The sequence below is a fragment of the Crinia signifera genome, chromosome 6 (assembly GCF_055691185.1).
Source record: "Crinia signifera chromosome 6, ASM5569118v1, whole genome shotgun sequence".
Classification (NCBI taxonomy): Eukaryota; Metazoa; Chordata; class Amphibia; order Anura; family Myobatrachidae; genus Crinia; species Crinia signifera.
Window position 1 is genome coordinate 186,864,887 of NC_139222.1, and position 19,202 is coordinate 186,884,088.

At 42.4% G+C, this 19,202-nt stretch overlaps 1 protein-coding gene across 1 annotated transcript in view; it reads right to left on the reverse strand.

Moving 5' to 3' along the window:
- NTN1 (netrin 1) overlaps positions 1–15,043 on the reverse strand; it is a 202,961-nt gene extending 187,918 nt beyond the window's left edge. Inside the window, exon 1 of the mRNA XM_083148405.1 lies at positions 14,909–15,043. The gene's annotated coding sequence lies outside the window, so the exon portion shown is untranslated. The remainder of the gene's footprint in view (positions 1–14,908) is intronic.
- Positions 15,044–19,202: the final 4,159 nt, after the last annotated feature.

Consider the following 19,202-nt stretch of genomic DNA (forward strand, 5'->3'; position numbering starts at 1 on the left):
GTGTTCTTGTCACTATATATATATTTTATAATAATATAATATTTATATAATTTTTAAAGACAGGTTATTTTTCTTCCTTGCTTTCTGCTGGACCTGTGAAAGCAGAATATCATCAATGTATACTAGATTGTCAACAAACACATGCAAACCACATTCTCTACTGATACAACGGCACAGCAAGAGACAGTTAGTTGGAAAGAACTGACATCTACTGGTCAGTAGTGATTACTACATTCGGAAAGTACTCTGGAGACGCATGTGATGTGAAGATTGGAGCACAAGACAAAGGGGGTGATTCTAGTCAGCTCAGTAAGCTGTGAAGCTTGCATACCGAGCACATGGTTTGCCGCCCCGACGAATACCATCCCCCCACCATGGTTTCCTTTCGCAAAGGTGCAAGGGGATGTGTAAGGAAGACACATCCCCTCGCATGCTGCTGCAGGAGAAATCATTCGATGGTCGCCGACCATCGAATGATTTCTTCTGCCTTCGCGAGTATAGTATATCAACTGACTTATATTTGCGGCTGCCGGGACAGACAGGGGCAGGTGGACGTCATATGATGTCAACTGCCCGCCCCTGGCAGGAATTGGCCATCTGTGTACCCATGGGTACACCTAGCGTTTTCATGTGGACTCCGATAAATTGCTGGGCGCCCCAACCCTACCTCCCCTCTGCGCACTGCCCGGTAAGTTCGCAGTTGGGGTTTGCAAGTGTGCAGAAATGTGCATGCGCAAACCCGACCATCGGGGCAGGGGCTGAATTTGGATAAGGAGTGATCCAGAATCGGCCCCAAAATGCTGTAAAGCCCCATATACACTAGAGGAAATTGTACAAGATTGCTCAGAAAGGGTCATCTAGTGTGTACACTCAATATTGCGCATCAAGGGAGGACTGCAGAATGGCCCGCGCTCCCACTGTCGCTCCCTCCCTGCCAGCATCGGCAAGCGTGTATGCATTGTCGATGCCAGCAACCTGCAGGCTCCCTGAAGGACAGAATTACCCCAGTGCAGTCATTTGTAATCAAAGAAATATATCAATGAAATGTCGCACTGCAAGAGGACTGCTTTACAGACCATACGCATTATCTGACACTAATTCCCCTATCGCATGCACAGTCATTTGATAATTTGCGATTTTTCTATTTAGAGATTCATGCTGAATTAGCCCCTGCGTGTCTATATTAGATACATAGTTGTCAGTGGAGGCCTAGTTGCAGCATTTATTTGTGCAGTATTGTTGCCAAAGATAATTCAAAATGGTATACAATGCACTCACACGGAGTATATTACACTGTAAAATGGATCTCTGCAGTGTGTCTGGCAATGAAGGTCATTAATTAGTTTTATTATTATTATATTTATAAGGTAACGTACCGTGTCATACAGGGTAAACGGGATACGGTCATTAGGTCTACAACAACTAGGTCGACAAGCATTGGGTCGTCATGCAGCAAGGTCGACATGGGTTAAGGTCGACATGGGTCAAGGTCGACATGACAATAGGTCGACACAAGCATTAGGTTGACATGGGCTTGGTCGACAGTCAAAAGGCTGACATGGGGTTTTTCACAGTTTTTTTGAGTCGACAGGCGGTATTTTATGCCCTACCATCCACTAGGGCGCGGTGGGAGAATAAAATAGTGTGCCGAGCGTAGCGAGGCATCGTGTCCGAAGCGTTGCGAGCGAAGGGGATGCGGTGCACTTCAAACTATGTCCATCTCGACTGTGTCGACATTCTGGTAAAAAACAGTGAAAAACCCCATGTCGACCTTTTGACTGTTGACCTACCCCATGTCAACCTAATGCTTGTGTCAAACTTATGTCAGGTCGACCTAGATCCATGTCGACCTTGAGCTATGTTGACCTTAACCCAATTCAATCTTGCTGCATGGCAACCTAGTGGTGTCGACCCAATGCTTGTCAACCTACTTGTTGTAGACCAAACGATACCAACCCAGGTAAAGATACAGTTGAAGATCTTAATTACAGTACACAGTATAATGCCTGAGCATACTGTACAGATGGGGCATGGCTCATCTTTGCAGGGTATGGCGATGGCGACGCCAGCCGCCATCCCCCGCCAGCCGCCATCTGTATAGCGAGAAGGGGAGCGTGCACACGAGAGGCGCGCATATCCCACTTCCAGCACTTCCCCCGGGTCACCGCTGGCTTGTCGGCGGTCACCCGAGGTCCCCGCCGCCTGCCCGCACCCCCCCTAACCCTGTCCATCTCCCTGAAGCAGAGACGGACAGGGTTCCCGTCGCCCCGCCGACGGAGAATGAGACGCATGCGCGTCTCAGTCAGATGGCGAGCCAAGCTGCTGGCGGATCGCCAGCGGTGACGTTCTTACATAGTTACATAGTAGGTAAGGCAAGACTTGCGTCCATCTAGTTCAACCTGGTATAGATATCCATTGCTGATTTGGTAGGTTCTAATATTTTACAGACAGATTATATTTCTTATTTGTACCCAAGGATGTTTTTCTCCAGTAAATGTTTGTCCAACTTTGCCTTGAACGCATTTAATGAGCCAGCCGTTACCACCTCTCTGGGAAGAGAGTTCCAAAGTTTGACTGTTCTGACCGTAAAGAAATTTACGCTCCAGCATAACGGTTCAGAAAAATAATAATTTGAAAGTAGTCTGTGTTGTGAGCTCCGATGACCATGCTTGCAACAATTAGCAATGCTAAACCCACATATGTGACAATCAAACTACTGATAACAAAACAAATGATGCTCCTTTCAAAATCAACCTCTGCCTTGGGCATAAAGGGCCTTATTGTAGTTCACTAGAGGCAAATTCCTTCTCAGATGGACAAAACCATGTGCACTGCAGGTGGGGCAGATGTAAAATGTGCAGAGAGATTTGGGTGAGTTATTTTGTTTCTGTGCAGGGTAAATACTGGCTGCTTTATTTTTACACTGCAATATAGATCTCACTTTGAAGTAAAACCCCCACCCAAATCTAATTCTCTCTGCACAAGTTACATCTGCCCCCCTGCAGTGCACATGGTTTTGTCCATCTAAGAAGGATTTTGTCAGAAAGAGTGAACTAGAATAAGGCCGATAATCCCAGAAGCCAGATTCTTTGGTTTATCCATTCAGATACTGTACATACTGTACTGTATGTACAGCAACAGTCTTAAAGAAATGTTCCCTCAAAACTACAGTAAACATACTTTTGAATATGGCCAGTTTCATTGGAACCTGAAATATTTACATATGCTTATGAAGAGAAGAAAAACTATATTTCATCACATTTGCAAATGTTATTAATCGTTCTCTTATAAAGGGGGTATGGATCATTAGGTCTACAAGATGGTGGTCGACAAGCAACGGGACGACACCATCAGGTTGACATGCAGCAAGGTCAACATGGGTCTAGGTGGACAGGTCATTAGGCCGACACAAGCATTAGGTTGACAGTCAAAAGGTCGAGTGGTCGGCGCTGCTACTGTGGCACCTCTATTTGGCTTGCAGGGTGCCTAGAATGGTATCCAGCAGCCTGGAGAACTGCCTGGCATGTCCCTAGGACCAGTGGCATAACTATAGAGGGGGGGGGGGGGGGGCAACTGCTATGGGGCCTAGAGGCTTGGGGGCCCGAGCAGACATTCCCCTGTACCTTCTTTGAAGTATGGCTGAGGCCACCTCTGTGCATGTGAGCGGAAGATATTCTCTATCCACACCCCTCCATCCCTGCGTCGTCACCAGCGTGGACTCTCTAATGCTCCCGGGCTGTCCCCAATCCACTGCTCTGATTCCTCCCGGGATCACCACTGATTGTGAGACCCCTCAGGGGTCTTGGCAGCTTCCCTCTCTCCCCTGGCCTCAGCCGTGGATCCAGCCCTGAACGTGAGACCAGCAGGGGGAATGAATTGGTGGCTCCCGCCCAGCATTAGCGATGAATGTAAATCCAGTGGGGGTAGTGAAATGGCGGCTCCCACCAGGCCCCAGCGCTGCATGTGAAATCAGCGGGCAGCAGGAGCTGAACCTGAAGAAAGTGCGTGGATCCTACAAGCAATCCCCAGGTCAGTGCTCCCATATCACCCATTCTCTGCCCAGTGCCCCCCAATCTAACCAACCATCCCTGGCCCACTGCTACCCCTCCCCCCATCTAACCAACCACTTCCTGTCCCCAGCCCAGTTCCCCCCCATCTAACCAACCATAAACAGCCCAATGCCCCCCATCTAACCAACCATCCTCCAGTGGCCCCCACCATCCCTGTCCGCTAACTGCCCACCACCTAAACCCCAGCCAGTAAAGTCACAGTGCACCTCCAGCTGCATACATTTAAACACACCACCACCAGAATTTTAACCCTCCCCCTCACGTAGCTCCTGTCTGGTCCTATTCTGACCCCAAACCACCCCCCTCATTCTGGCAGAGGGGGCCCTTTAAAAATGTTGCTATTGGGCCCAGACAGGTCTAGTTATGCCCCTGCCTAGGACACACTCAATGCTCAGCAATCTACTGAAAGCCCCATCTTCTGTCACATCATACATAGATTACATGTGCTTGTGGGCTGACCAAGGGAGAAGAAACGCCTTACTTCAGCCCTGATTCCAAAACCATATAACTGTAGTTGGAATGGTAGGCATATGGTATACCATTGGAGACTTATATATTAACAAGATAAAGGTCCATGCCCAACGTGTATAGACAGCGATGATGTCAATCACCGCTGTGGGGAAAGCTCCTCAGTACATACACACTGAGCCGCTTTCCCCCTGCCTGGCGCAGACGGAGGGGGCCGTTGCATAGCGCAGCGCTATGCAAAGCCATCCTCAACACCGCTCATCTGCTGGTATAACCAGCAGATGAACTGCCTTCCCGGTGATGATGCGGGAGCGCGCAACAGCACTCAACGCCGGGGTATACACACTGGGTGGCTTTGAGCTGAAAGCCGCTCAAACAGGCTGTTTTGAGCAGCTTTCAGCTCAAAGTTACCCAGTGTGTATGGGCCTTTAGTTTCCAAAATGTCTTATGAAAAAAATGTGATTAAGCCCAGTACACACGAGATGAGAATTTAAAAGATATCGCTCAGTAGGGCCCAGAGGAATGTCTTTCAATAAAACATCTAGTGTGTACACTCAATATCGTTAACAAACAATGACCAGCATGTTCACTGGTTACCAGTAATGTTACTGAACAATATTGTTTACGTATATCGTTCAGTGTGTACACTCAAAACTGTATTTTTTGAACTGTGGCACTCAATGTCATTTGGCGCGTATGGGGCTTTCACTTTCCCCTAATAGAATTTATATGGGGGTTCATCCTCTAAGACTCCCCCCATTTATAGCAGGGAGTGCCAGGATCACTAAATACTTTACAGGTGGGAAACTTACATAGCAACATAGTAATTAAGGTTGAAAAATTACGTTAGTTCGGTGGTCGCCAACGCATCACTCGCAAGCTACTGGTAGCTCGCGGTAACGATCCGGGTGGCTCGACCACTGCAGCCAACCTCCCATCCCTCCCTCCATTGCTCGCCACCACTAGTTCTGAGGGGAGGAGAGTGCATCGCGCATCTCACCTTCCCCTCACTATGTATCCCTGTCACTGGGCCGTCAGCCAATCAGGAGCCGACCTGTGAGCTTTGATTTGCTGACGGCCCAGTCACAGGGAAGTGAGGGGGAAGGAAAGATGCGTGATGTGCTGTGCTCTCCTGCCGTCATAAGGGAAGCGAGGAGGAGATGGAGGAGACAGACAGAGACAGACAACCAGGCCAGCCAGCACAGGGACACCGGACTTTCCTATCCCCGGCAGCAGCAGGAGCAACAACAACGGTGAGTTGTGCTGCTGCTGGCACAGTGAGGGCATATCTGGAACCATTTGGGCATATGTATATCTGCAACTGCACTATTGGGAGCATATGTGTATCTCACCCCCATTTTCATTGTCCGCACCCCATGTGGCTACACCCATTTTTTGGTACTCGTCAGAGAATATATTTAGAATGGCACCACAATCGGGCAGACATTGTTTATCTGGCACTGCTGATGCGCATTGTGTTTATGGCATAACTGCGGGTATTGGGGGCATTGTGTAACTGGCACTGCTGGTGGCATGTGAATATATGGCACAACGTCTATTCAGAGAGGCTGGGGGCATGTCCAGCATCTCTCAGAGCACTGGCCATGCCCCCATAGCGGAAAAAATGGGGGATGTGGTTTGCAGATGTTCCTTCTCCACTGCCTCTGGTGTTGGGAGGTATGTATGCGGCATATTGGACATTGCAGTGTGTGGCATATTGTGTTGGGGGCATTGAGGTATGTGGCATAATGTGTCAGGGGTGTTACAGTGTGTGGCATAATGTGTAAAGTGCATTTTTGATTATTATGCAGATTTATTTATTTTAAAAAATATAGTAGCTCTTCAGGCGGTTTATTTTGTCTTGAGTTGCTTACGCCCCCAAAAAAGGTTGTAAAACACTAATTCTCTCTGCACATTTTACATCTGCCCCCCTGCAGTGCACATGGTTTTGTCCATCTAAGAAGGATTTTGTCAGAAAGAGTGAACTAGAATAAGGCCCATTATGTTGTAACCTCCTCGATCTCTGGAACTGAAGGAACCACAAACGCTGGATTGCGCCGCAGAATCTCACAAACTGTGAGCCATGGAGACACAAGCCAGGAGAGATGCCAGGATGCACAGAGAATGGGTATCACAAGCCACGCCCTAATGTGTTTCATCAGAGACTTCTTCAGCGGGAGTCCTCTGACGAAGTCCCCAGTGATGAAACACATAGGGGCGTGGCCTGGCGTCATCTGCTTGCTGAACACTACTATTGTAAAGCTATTCCCTGAGTTGGATATATAAAAAAGTTTTTGCTACAAAGTATCTAGTCCAGTGCTGGTTTCTTCCTAAAGGGATACGTTCTCCATAAGGATGGCAATTATATGAATATATAAAACCGGGCACGGACACCATTGGAATCTAAGCGTTGTGCGACCTATCGATTTGCTATATATATATATATATATATATATATATATATATATATATATATATATATATATATATATTCATATTCATGTATACTAATCTGTTATGAATACATATATTTTGTATGCTAGCCCAATTCTGATATATCACAAAATGAAAATGCATAATTATCTGCTGAGTTCTATCTGTTCCGCTCACCTGTTGAATAATTCATCAGATAGTGATTAAGCTAGACATGTTATTTTGCACATTGTTGTTCCTGCACCTTGACAAAGGGGCTAGTCCCCGAAACGTTGGAGAATACACACGCTTTTGTTGAAAACCCCACTGAGTGCCGCTGTCTGTTTGTACTTAGTTACAGCCACGCGCTATATATATATATATATATATATATATATATTCATGTATACTAAGCTGTTATGCATACATATATTTTGTATGCTAGCCCGATTCTGATATATCACAAAATACATAATTATCTGCTGAGTTCTATCTGTTCCGCTCACCTGTTGAATAATTCATCAGATAGTGATTGAGTCTGGGTATATATATCATGCACCCAGATGTAATGCCACACCCCCTGATGAAGTTAACCATGATGAAACGCATTGGGTGTGGCCTACAGGATATTAAACCCCTTGCTTCTAATCTGCCTGTCCTCCCTGTGTGAGAAGCCATTTCTACTGCCTGTAGACGCTGAAGTGTGGTTGGAGATTTCCGGAGGCACTGGCCGCCTCAATGCACGGCTGAATGATTTTAACTAAGATGTTTGTATGAGATACTTATTAAAAGTGTTATCCTGACTATATCTAATTTGCACCCTCCATCTCTTTCTTCTCTACATGTTCTATTGGTCCGTGGTAAGACCTTTATTGGAAGTGGCAGCAATAAGAATCTGGAGGATTTTAAGCCCATGTGGAACTCTTTAAAGATGAACTGATCAAGTGGGACATTCTGCGCAACAGGACATTTTTTGCTATATATATATATATATATGTGTGTGTGTGTGTAAAAATCACTAGTATTGCTTAAATGCCACGCTGTGAAATATACAGCCTAAATGAGGGGAAGTCTCCGCATTGCCACCTGGTAATCATAAGTGGCCCTAAGATTTTGTTCTTGTAAAGTACCTCTAGCAGAATATTTGTGGGTGGTGGCAGCGGTGATACTAAGCACTTATAATCAGCCCTGACTAAAGCATCCGTGCAGTAATATAATAATAGGAGGGCTGGAAGGTTTTGCTTTGTTGTATGGCAGTACAGTGAACATAAAAGGAACAGCATGTTTATTAAAAAGAAAAAAGAGCAGGGGGTCAAACCTATTGTACATGTTTTAACACCAACAACAGCACACTTCGCGGGGCTGAAACACAAAAGTGTTTAGAGCCCTATGGGTCGGGTCAGCGAGCACTTTTGTGTGAATCTGGGCCGCCATAAATCCTGGCCACTGCCGCGATGACTAGCACCTGCAAGATCATTGCAGACAATTGGCCCCAGTAACTGCCATATTTGTTTATTTGTTTTAACCAACAGAAAACATTGGTTTGCAAATCAAAAATGTTCACTATTCACGATCCAATAATAAAAGGACAGTGGCTCTTTAGCCAGAACAGTGGCCTATATGTCTGTGCTTGGATGGGCGGTGTTTTCCCCCCTCTGCCCAATCTGTTAATGCATGTTTAGCCATTGAGAGTACCTTCTAGGAGCTATTTAATATTCAGTCCGAATTAGATGAGAAACCAAGTGATTTGACCTTTGTCCCACGACGATTTCAATACTGAAAAGGCTTTTAATGATTTTAATATCGATATGACAAAAGCAACCAGACAACTTTGTCTTTGAGAAACAATGACTGCTGAATGGCTGAGTGCAGAATGTGTGAATGTCACTTTCTGTTGATATGGGGACAGCCCGCTTGTTTTCTCCTTGCCTCTGTCAAAGGGGTGTTACTTTCACATCATCTGGACACTCAGAGCTCTCTCTAGTCCCAGGATGAACTAGGGTGACCTCTTTGGTCGAGAATTTATTTTGAGGTAAAACAAAGTCTATCTACCAAACAACTTCTGTTACTGCCAATTAATTGATACTTCCTGAAAAAAGCAAAAGGTTGAATGGAACGATTCATTGGGCTGGCGCACTACTCATACAAGTGAATACATTCGTGCATATTTTTATTTATACACTTCAAGACAATATGCAAGAGACAAGGATCAGATAAACCCAATGGAGTTTAAACAAATACAGAGCTAGTTAGAGTTAATGTTGAGTAATTAAAGACACATTACAAAATGATTCTTGCCCAATTTCATCTCCCATTTTTGTAGGTAGACAATGGCCTTAAATTTATCCCGAGTTCTATTGCATAATGTTCACTTTTTTTATTATTTATTTATCTATAAACAGTTTATAATATAGCGCAGCCAATTCCTTTGCACTTCACAATTGGAAACAGCAGTGATTAAACAAAAGTGGGTAAACACAGGGTCTTCCTATAGGAATAGCAATGCCCTGGCATACAATAGCAATATTAATGTACCACTAAAGTGAATGAGTGAAGTTGTATTTACTTTTTATCTGTCACAAATATTAAAATAGTATATATTCAGTGTGTGTGTGTGTGTGTGTGTTATACAGTATAGTATATATATATATATATATATATATATATATATATATATATATATATATATATATATATATATATATATATATATATATATATAACCAAAACTATGCAGTTGCAGCTAACATACCTGCAGAATGAAAATAGTATCACTGGATATTTACCCACTCTGTTCCTTTATAAAAAGGTTTTGAAATATTTCATTCCACCATCTGATTTCACTTTAATAGCAGCCCTTATCACATAGCTAATAAAGGCCAACTCAACTCACCAATGTCTCTTTCTGTCTGGAGCTGGTAACTTAGATCCAACGTCCATGTTGTGTCCAGCAGACAACTGTGCTGTATGATTTTTCCTGGAATCCAGTTACACAGGTAATGTGCTGTCAGTTCCAATTTGTAACTTACACTTTTTCTTAGTGGGAGGTTCTAAGTGTCACTTCTTAACAATTAAGTCATCTTGCCCCAGACACTCGTTAAGGTGTCAAATCCTCAGGCAGCACAGAAATTTCTAATGTCCAGTAATCAACGGTGGAAGTGACTCTCTCTATCCCTAAACATGGAGGTGAAGTGGCATTTGAAAGGTTAATGCCAAAGGTCTTATGTGCTCTAGTAGGTCGCCTAACTAGCTGTTCGGCTAGACCACATATCTCCCTAAGGCACCTTTAGTTAGAACAAGACTCCACAACTGTACTTCACTTTACAGGCAGCAACAAACTGCATTTAACAAACTGTATTACACTTTAACTTGTACGGAGCTTGTTTAGTTAGACACAGGAATTCATTCATGAATGTATATTATGTGTGTGTGTGTGTGTATATATATATATATACAGGGCCGGTGCTAGGGTGTTCTGTGTCCTGTTGCAAACTATAAATTTGTAGTCTCCATGAAAGAAAAGTGTGTATTTGCCAGAATAGGAATTAGTGCCCCCCCCCCCCCCCCCCCACACACACACACACAACCACCACACACTAAAAACAGGGACAGATCACACTAAAGTCACATGTAAAAAAAATGAAGGCGTGGCTTTGTGGGGAAGGAGCATGTCCCCATAACAATATCCAATCACATTGCAAAAACACAGTCGTACCGGTACTTATGTAGTATCTGGGCTGCCGATTTCTAAATCGGGTCGGATCGGGAGATCGCATCGCATCGCATGCGACCATGCGATTCGATGCGATGCGATGCGATGCGATGACCCGATTTTTCCATAGGAATCAATGTTAAAATGGACTGAGTCCATTTTAACATGGAATTCAATGGGAAAAATGGGTCCTTTTCATACCCCTACTATCCAAGTGGGCATGGAGTTGGATATAAACCTGTGGCGAGCGTAGCGAGCCACCGAGCCCGAAGCGTGGCGAGCGAAGCGAGCCCCGCGAGGGGACGAATACCGTCCCCTCGCGGGGCTCGCTTCGCTCGCCACGCTTCGGGCTCGGTGGCTCGCTACGCTCGCCACAGGTTTATATCCAACTCCATGCCCACTTGGATAGTAGGGGTATGAAAAGGACCCATTTTTCCATAGGAATCATTTTAACATTGATTCCTATGGAAAAATCGGGTCATCGCATCCGATATCGGATGCGATGCGATGCGATGCGATATCGCATCGCATCGCATCTGATTGTATGCCTTAACTTAAGGCATACAATCAAAAAATCGGCAGCCCAGATACTACATAAGTACCGTCGTACCACTTAGGCACACTGCGCCAGGTAGAGCCCCTTATGCACATGACAATTACACATTATGCCACACACCGTAATGCCCATTACACATTATACCACACACCGTAATGCCTATTACATATTATACCATACACCGTATTGCTTATGACATATTATGCCACATAAGTGCCCCTTACCTACATTGCCAGGGGTTTCTTGCTTGTTGCCGAGGGGGTGGGGAGGGTGGGTTACATGCTCGATACCAGGGGGGGGTTACATGCTTGCTGCCCAGGGGATTACATGTTTATTGCCATGGGGGGGGGGGGGGGGGGGGTTACATGCTTGCTGCCCAGGGGGGTTAATTGCTCATTGCTCAGGGGATTACATGCTCACTGCCTGGGACTGCAGACGCACAGGGTGCCAGCGATCCCAAAATCGGCACTTCCAGGTAGCGATGGATACCCTGACAGATGCATATATATTATAACCCATTTGTATATTTAATGAAGTATCAGAATGCTGGCATTATGATAAATAGATAACTATCGCATGCAATAAATGACATGCACAGTAACTAGATTACTTGAACTGGTATTACATGCAATTTAAGCTCAGACTAGGTTTTTTTTTTTTTTTTTTACAGTATATCCCCTAAAGACCAAAAATAGGTACTTTTCACAAAACAAAAGACAAGCATCCAGCAACATTCCCAGAATGAATATCCTACAATCTCATTCAAAACAGGTCCTTTTATATCAGGTTTAGCAAATTTGTGCCTGAGATTTGTAGTTCTACAAAAGTTGTATTAGGTTGCTTACTTCTTTTCTACTTCGAGGAGTCAATATGCTAATTGTTGGATAGACTGATCACAGCCTTTCTGGTAGTAGCCATATTAACAAAATGCAAATTAATTTACATTTTCAATAGTGTAACACAGAGCAACAAAGCTCACACTCGGTCTCAGCCGCATACTGACTTACCTGACCATGCTTTGATTTGCATAGTGCTAACCAAAGCTGTAAAAATCTCAACAGACAATCACACCATTTATAAATACTTAATCCATATTACTAATTATAAGAAGTGTATTTATCTAAGCTCAGAGAGGGATAAAACTGTGAGAAATAAAGTACTAAATCAGCTTCTGCCTTACATTTTACAGGTTGTGTTTGAAAAATAAGGTAGGAGCTGATTAGTAGGTACTTTATCTCTCACAATTGTATAGCTTTCCAAGTTATGAAAAATACCCTCTAATGGGTCACACACACACAGGGTGATTTCAGCCCAATTTCTAAACAATCTGACTAGATCCCTTAGAAATGGAGCACTGCTCGCTCTGTTTGTATGCACCCCAGCTATGGCGATGCTCGGTTCCCCACGTTGCCATCACCCGCAGATCGCTCAGCACAGATTGCAGGTGTGCAGCGATGTGTGCTGAACGATCCGTGATCAACTTTTTGTGTGCCAACATCTCTATATGTGATGTGCAAGATTTCCGCTATTAATGCCAGCGACATTTGTTATATAAAATCAAATAAAAAATGTTGTGTAAAATTAAAGATGATAATTACTATATAAAAGGTAAACATTACAGGTCATTATGATGAATATAAATGTGTGCTTGGCAATTTTCACACATATTTAGAAAAATTCTCTTGGCATTCAAAGGGTTAAGTATGTCGCTCAGAGCGGTTCCCCATCGCCCGTGTGTACGGGGCTTAAGAGCTAATTTACTTCTTGCAGAATTTACAATGTGTAGCACATATGGTGATTCCTACATCTGACCACATCATTTCCATTCCTGCAATCAGCTATAAAATGTTTAAATGTTAAAGTCTCACAGTTGATTAAAATATGATTGAGGTGTAATGTCCCAATAAGCGTTTTTCAATAGACGAACCAACCGATCACTATGACAAATGCTATTCCTATTTGCAGCTATTACAAATGCTAGCAGACCACTGACACAGTTTTTTCCACTCATGATTCCTCTAGCACTTATTACTGACGATCAGTAACGCAGCGCTCCCCTTCAGAGGGGTATAAGTTTGATCAGTGGAATATGCTCGGATGGAAAAAGTAATACAGACGGGGCATCAAATTTGATTACACTAAGGTATTTTTTTTTCCATTTCAGTTATAAATACTACATCAAATACCCTAACAGCCACATTGCTACAGTAGGTCAATGATTAGTGAATTATTGTACAAAGTAATAACAGGCTATGTTATACATAGTGCTAATCCGGGCTGCACAATCCTAGTAGCCAACCAGCCACATCACTTGTAAATATTCTAACAATATTACTAAAGTTATGTGGCAGATATATGTTACAAAATATATCATTATAAAATACTGGAGAAAAAAATGAAAACCCGAGAGAGAGAGAGAGAGAGAGAGAGATAGAGAGATCGAGAGAGAGAGACCAGTCAGTCGGCACTAATTCACATATAACTAAGACAGTTCAGGTAGCACTCACAGGACTTACAGCCAACAGGAACCAGATACACAATCTTGAGGGGTAAACAGTAATAGTTTATATAAGAAGGCCAGAACTAGGGTACCATCATTAGTTATATCTGAATTAAAGGACTCCTACTAATTAAAAATGTAAAAACAATAGGGAAAATTAGTGCAGCTGTTGAACCAAATGAAATACCTCTAATATTCTTGTTCCATCTATTTCCAGCGTCTGATACTTTTATAATCATTTTTTTTTTGCCAATATACAACTTTATAGACCTCTTTTATATATTGATTCCAATTCAATCATATTACAGTATACATTCACATCCTATAAAGTCTATAGCATTTGTTTCTTTCTTCATTATATAAATTTCCCCAATGGATTAGTGTGACTCCCAAAATTCATCTTCCTGACAACTATAAACTTGTGATCATTTATCATGTTGCTCAAAATTAATCTTAAACATCTGAGTAACTTTAATCGGATAACAATAATAAATTACATCTCAAATATGTATTTGCACAAATAAACCCTAAGCTGATATTTGTAAAACATGTATAATAATAAAAATTAATTCATCAGTAGATATATGATTTTTTATTTATATATTTTTTTAGGTCAGGCGCACAGGAAAAAAAAGGGATCATAGAGAAAAAGTTATTCTTTTCTACCCAGCAAGTGAAATGTATGGTAGAGACAATTTTGAAACAATCTGGCCTGTTTCATTTCTGGAGTGACAGCTCTATTCAATTGTAGGCAAATAGCATTTTGTGTCTCTCTCAGTGGCTTTTTCTTGCAGATTAGCCTGTGGGAGATGAATGGCGAGCATTATTCCAGCCACTTGGTATTCTGCAATGCCAAAATAATTATCAGGGACTAATTCAAGGCATTTAGTAGTTGGTCGAAGATTTAAATAATAACAAAAAAAAAAACTTTCAGAAAAAAAAACCCATTACTTTGTTGTATTATACCTCACGACATGCATGTATAAAAACACAGACATACTTTTATAGGATTTTGGTTTCTGTTATTACAGGAAAATTATACCTCAGTACATTCTGTCCTCTCAGTATGAAATACAATCTTATAATATTTTAAACAAGTCACACAAAGCACAAAATCAAAGTGTTATTTACTAGTGTCTGTATTGGCAATAACATAACGCGGACAAATTCTAAAGCGGACATATTCTTACCTTCTATGAGACAAGGATATGAGGACTTACGGAGTCCTTCCTTGAACTGTACAACGTGTTGTTTCTTCTGAAAGTTCTTTCCAAAATATGCAGCCACGTGTTGTGGGGAACGTTGTCCCTTGTCTTCTCCACCTGCTGCGGGGTCTGGGTGTGACATTCCTGCGTGACTCTGAGGGGTATCCAAGCTTTAGAGGGGTGAAGAGAATGGGGGGGTGGGGGTGATCACACTGAAGTGGCACTCTGCCTCGTAAGGAGAAGGGTGTTACGGGGATTTCATGGTTCTCTGGCTTCCAAAGAAGCTAGTTTCACATCCAGAGGGATCATCAGCTTATGTGCGACACAGGGAACAGGGAGGAAACACAAAAGGTTTAAACTGTACATACAAATTAAACAGACGTATTTATTTGCTCTAACATTTCAAATATTGTAGTCCCTGGAAAAAATAACGGTCACAAAGGAAAGAGGAATTAATCATTAAAATTATTATTTGCTGTACATGTTCTTATTATATATATATATATATATATATATATATATATATATATATATATATATATATATAGTTTGTAAGGCACAAAAGAAATTTACTTTTTTTTTCCCAGAGAAAGGTTTTGTGCTAAATTAAGTTACCCAGTTTATAATAATGCTTCATAATTACATGTACATGCTTGTTTTATATATATATATATATATATATATATATATATATATATATATATATATATATATATAGAAAAGGGGGGGTTCTATTGGAGAGCGCTGATTAGTGTACCACCTAGTTATTTCAATGCAACATACAATACTGATACAATTTTTGTAATAACAGTTGATCCTTGTCACTTTTCCGAATGAGACGTGCCAGTCTGTTCAAGGTATAAAAAAGTTCTTTATTGAAACCCAACGCGTTTCGTCAGAACGACTTCATCAGGGGTAAAAAACAATAAGATTCCCAAGTATGTGGTTTGGTCAACTTTTAGTACTCGTACAAGATAAAATCCATATATGGGGTTTGGGCCAATCTACAGGCTTAGTGACAAAATGTAGGTGTGGATCCACGAATATTATAGGAGTTTAAGGTCCCTATTAGGAAGGTTCAGGGGGCAGCTTCCATAAAGTTTAGATGATCTCGGGTCTATTGGAGGTACTGGTTGTGATCAGTAGTATATGACTCCGTTATGTAAACGCAGGATCTATTTTGTAGATAATTTTGTTTAAAAGATGATTCGATTATAAGGTGCATTAACGTGCAGAATTCTTGTGGTCCAGTATGAATGGATATGGTCCTTTAGTTGTAGGGTCACTCCATTTCAATATGTGTGATGGGAAGAAGGCTCCACCAGCCTTACATAGATAAGATACGACGAATGTCAGGAAATGTAAAAACTCAATCGTATTAACGTAGGATAATTAATTCCCACCAGACAGAGGGAGCACTTGTTTTCTCAGAAAATTCTCCACAATGTAGCACTTTACAGGAGCTCCTTCACCAGCCAGTGAAGGAGCTCCTGTAAAGTGCTACATTGTGGAGAATTTTCTGAGAAAACAAGTGCTCCCTCTGTCTGGTGGGAATTAATTATCCTACGTTAATACGATTGAGTTTTTACATTTCCTGACATTCGTCGTATCTTATCTATGTAAGGCTGGTGGAGCCTTCTTCCCATCACACATATTGAAATGGAGTGACCCTACAACTAAAGGACCATATCCATTCATACTGGACCACAAGAATTCTGCACGTTAATGCACCTTATAATCGAATCATCTTTTAAACAAAATTATCTACAAAATAGATCCTGCGTTTACATAACGGAGTCATATACTACTGATCACAACCAGTACCTCCAATAGACCCGAGATCATCTAAACTTTATGGAAGCTGCCCCCTGAACCTTCCTAATAGGGACCTTAAACTCCTATAATATTCGTGGATCCACACCTACATTTTGTCACTAAGCCTGTAGATTGGCCCAAACCCCATATATGGATTTTATCTTGTACGAGTACTAAAAGTTGACCAAACCACATACTTGGGAATCTTATTGTTTTTTACCCCTGATGAAGTCGTTCTGACGAAACGCGTTGGGTTTCAATAAAGAACTTTTTTATACCTTGAACAGACTGGCACGTCTCATTCGGAAAAGTGACAAGGATCAACTGTTATTACAAAAATTGTATCAGTATTGTATGTTGCATTGAAATAACTAGGTGGTACACTAATCAGCGCTCTCCAATAGAACCCCCCCTTTTCTAAATCTCTTGTTTGACTCCCACTAACAGGGGAGTCCTATCGGAGTAGCAGCAGAATATTGTTAGCGCAAAACGAGGTCCATACTGTATTTCTATATATATATATATATATATATATATATATATATATATATATATATATATATATATATATATATATATATATATATACACACACACACATATATACATACATACATACATACACACACATATACTGTGTGTGTGTATATTATATATATATACTGAAGTGTAGGTGGCGGCACTCACGGCTTAAGAAATGAAGACAAGCTACAACAGGACCCTGTTGTAGCTTGTCTTCATTTCTTAAGCCGTGAGTGCCGCCACCTACACTTCAGTATTGAACCTGCATACCCAGGAGGGCACCTGGTCATCTTATTGCTATTTGAAGGGGAGAGTGCCGACATCAGGACTTTATATATATATAATATATATATATATATATATATGGAATCTATAAGAAGAAAAGGAAGCGCTTCATAGTGCGTGTATCAAAAGGTATAATTCTTTATTTCCTTTAAAACCACTCATTTAATGCAGGTATAGATCACATACCCGTTCAGGCGGTTACAGACAACCGCGGCTTTGACAGCATGAAATACAGACACTCCGGTCTCGTTGGAGTGGTTACACTCAACACCTTCAATCGGCGCCAGGCCACGCCCCAATGCGTTTCATCACACGGACTTCGTCAGAGGGCTGGCCTGGCGCTGGTCGGTAAACTCTATTAAACATCCCACCTCATATGTGTACCTTAGCATGCGACCTTAAACATTTCTATCTTACTTAATAACCTGAAATGAAGACTCGGAGGCATAGATTGGCAGAAAATTGTTAACTGATTTTATTTATAGCAACTTTTAAACTAGATTGATTATTTATTTTTGAATTAATCTTAATTAATGGTGGCCAAGAAAGAACGGCTAACTACGCAAACTCCACCCCAAAAATCTGACGTAATCGTCCTAAACGAAACAAGCGGTATCCAACTACACCACCCCATTGACAACCCACCAAGCCAGGTAGGTCGCTGTCCCCGACACGGGTGATACAGCGAAGGCCTAAGCCAATGAGAGGTGAGAGCACCGCAAAAATAGGCCAATAAAAAATGGCAACCTTACACTAACTATGAACTAATTGACTAACTCTGCCGTTCTTTCCCGCCAGAGCGGGGGATTTCTAAGAGAAATCCCCCCGCCCCGCCACCAGCTATACTAATGACTCGATAACCCCAAGCAGACCCTCCAGAAATATAAAAAGACCCTCACTCGCTAAATGAACCCCATCAGGTCGATATAGATGCTGACCGCCAAACCTAATCCTAGCATGGGTGACTACCGCCCCCCCGTTGGCCAGCACCCATCGGGCAACAGCTGCGTTAAGTTTCTTCCTTGCCTCGTCAATCGCCCTGGGATCCCTAGCCCCTCTCCAGTTAATTTGTGGAATAACATAAGACCACACAATGGCGCAAGACGGCCAAGCTAATTTGATGGCAGCAAGATCTTCTAAGATCAGGCTCCGCAGTTCTAACTGGGACAACTTCCCAAGGTCGTTGCCACCCAAATGGATTACCAAAACCTCTGGCAACCCGTAGCGGCGAACGTTCAACATAAGGAACGCCCTCAGGTCCTTCCAGAGCATGCCCCTAACCCCTAACCACCTGACTAATTGGGAGCAAGTGAAAACCGGACCCTCTCCTGCGGAAACTGACCTGGCTGCCCAAAAGATAAAAGAATGGCCGACTACCCAGATTTTGAGCCTATCGAATCCCAGACCTAAGGAAAGAAACGTAAACAAAAAGGCGTAATTAGATTGGGTTCTTAATGAGAATACATTATATTAGGAGGATCTGCCAAAAAAGAAAAAATAATTTGATCTGCATTTGCATGAGGCACAGTAATTTAAGGTGCCAATAGACATGCTCCAATCACAATTGGAGCCATACCGGGACACAAAAGGTAAGAGACAAACAAGGGAGGGTAAGGCGTGGAAGGTAAAGGAATGACGGGTGTACTCGGCCGGAGAA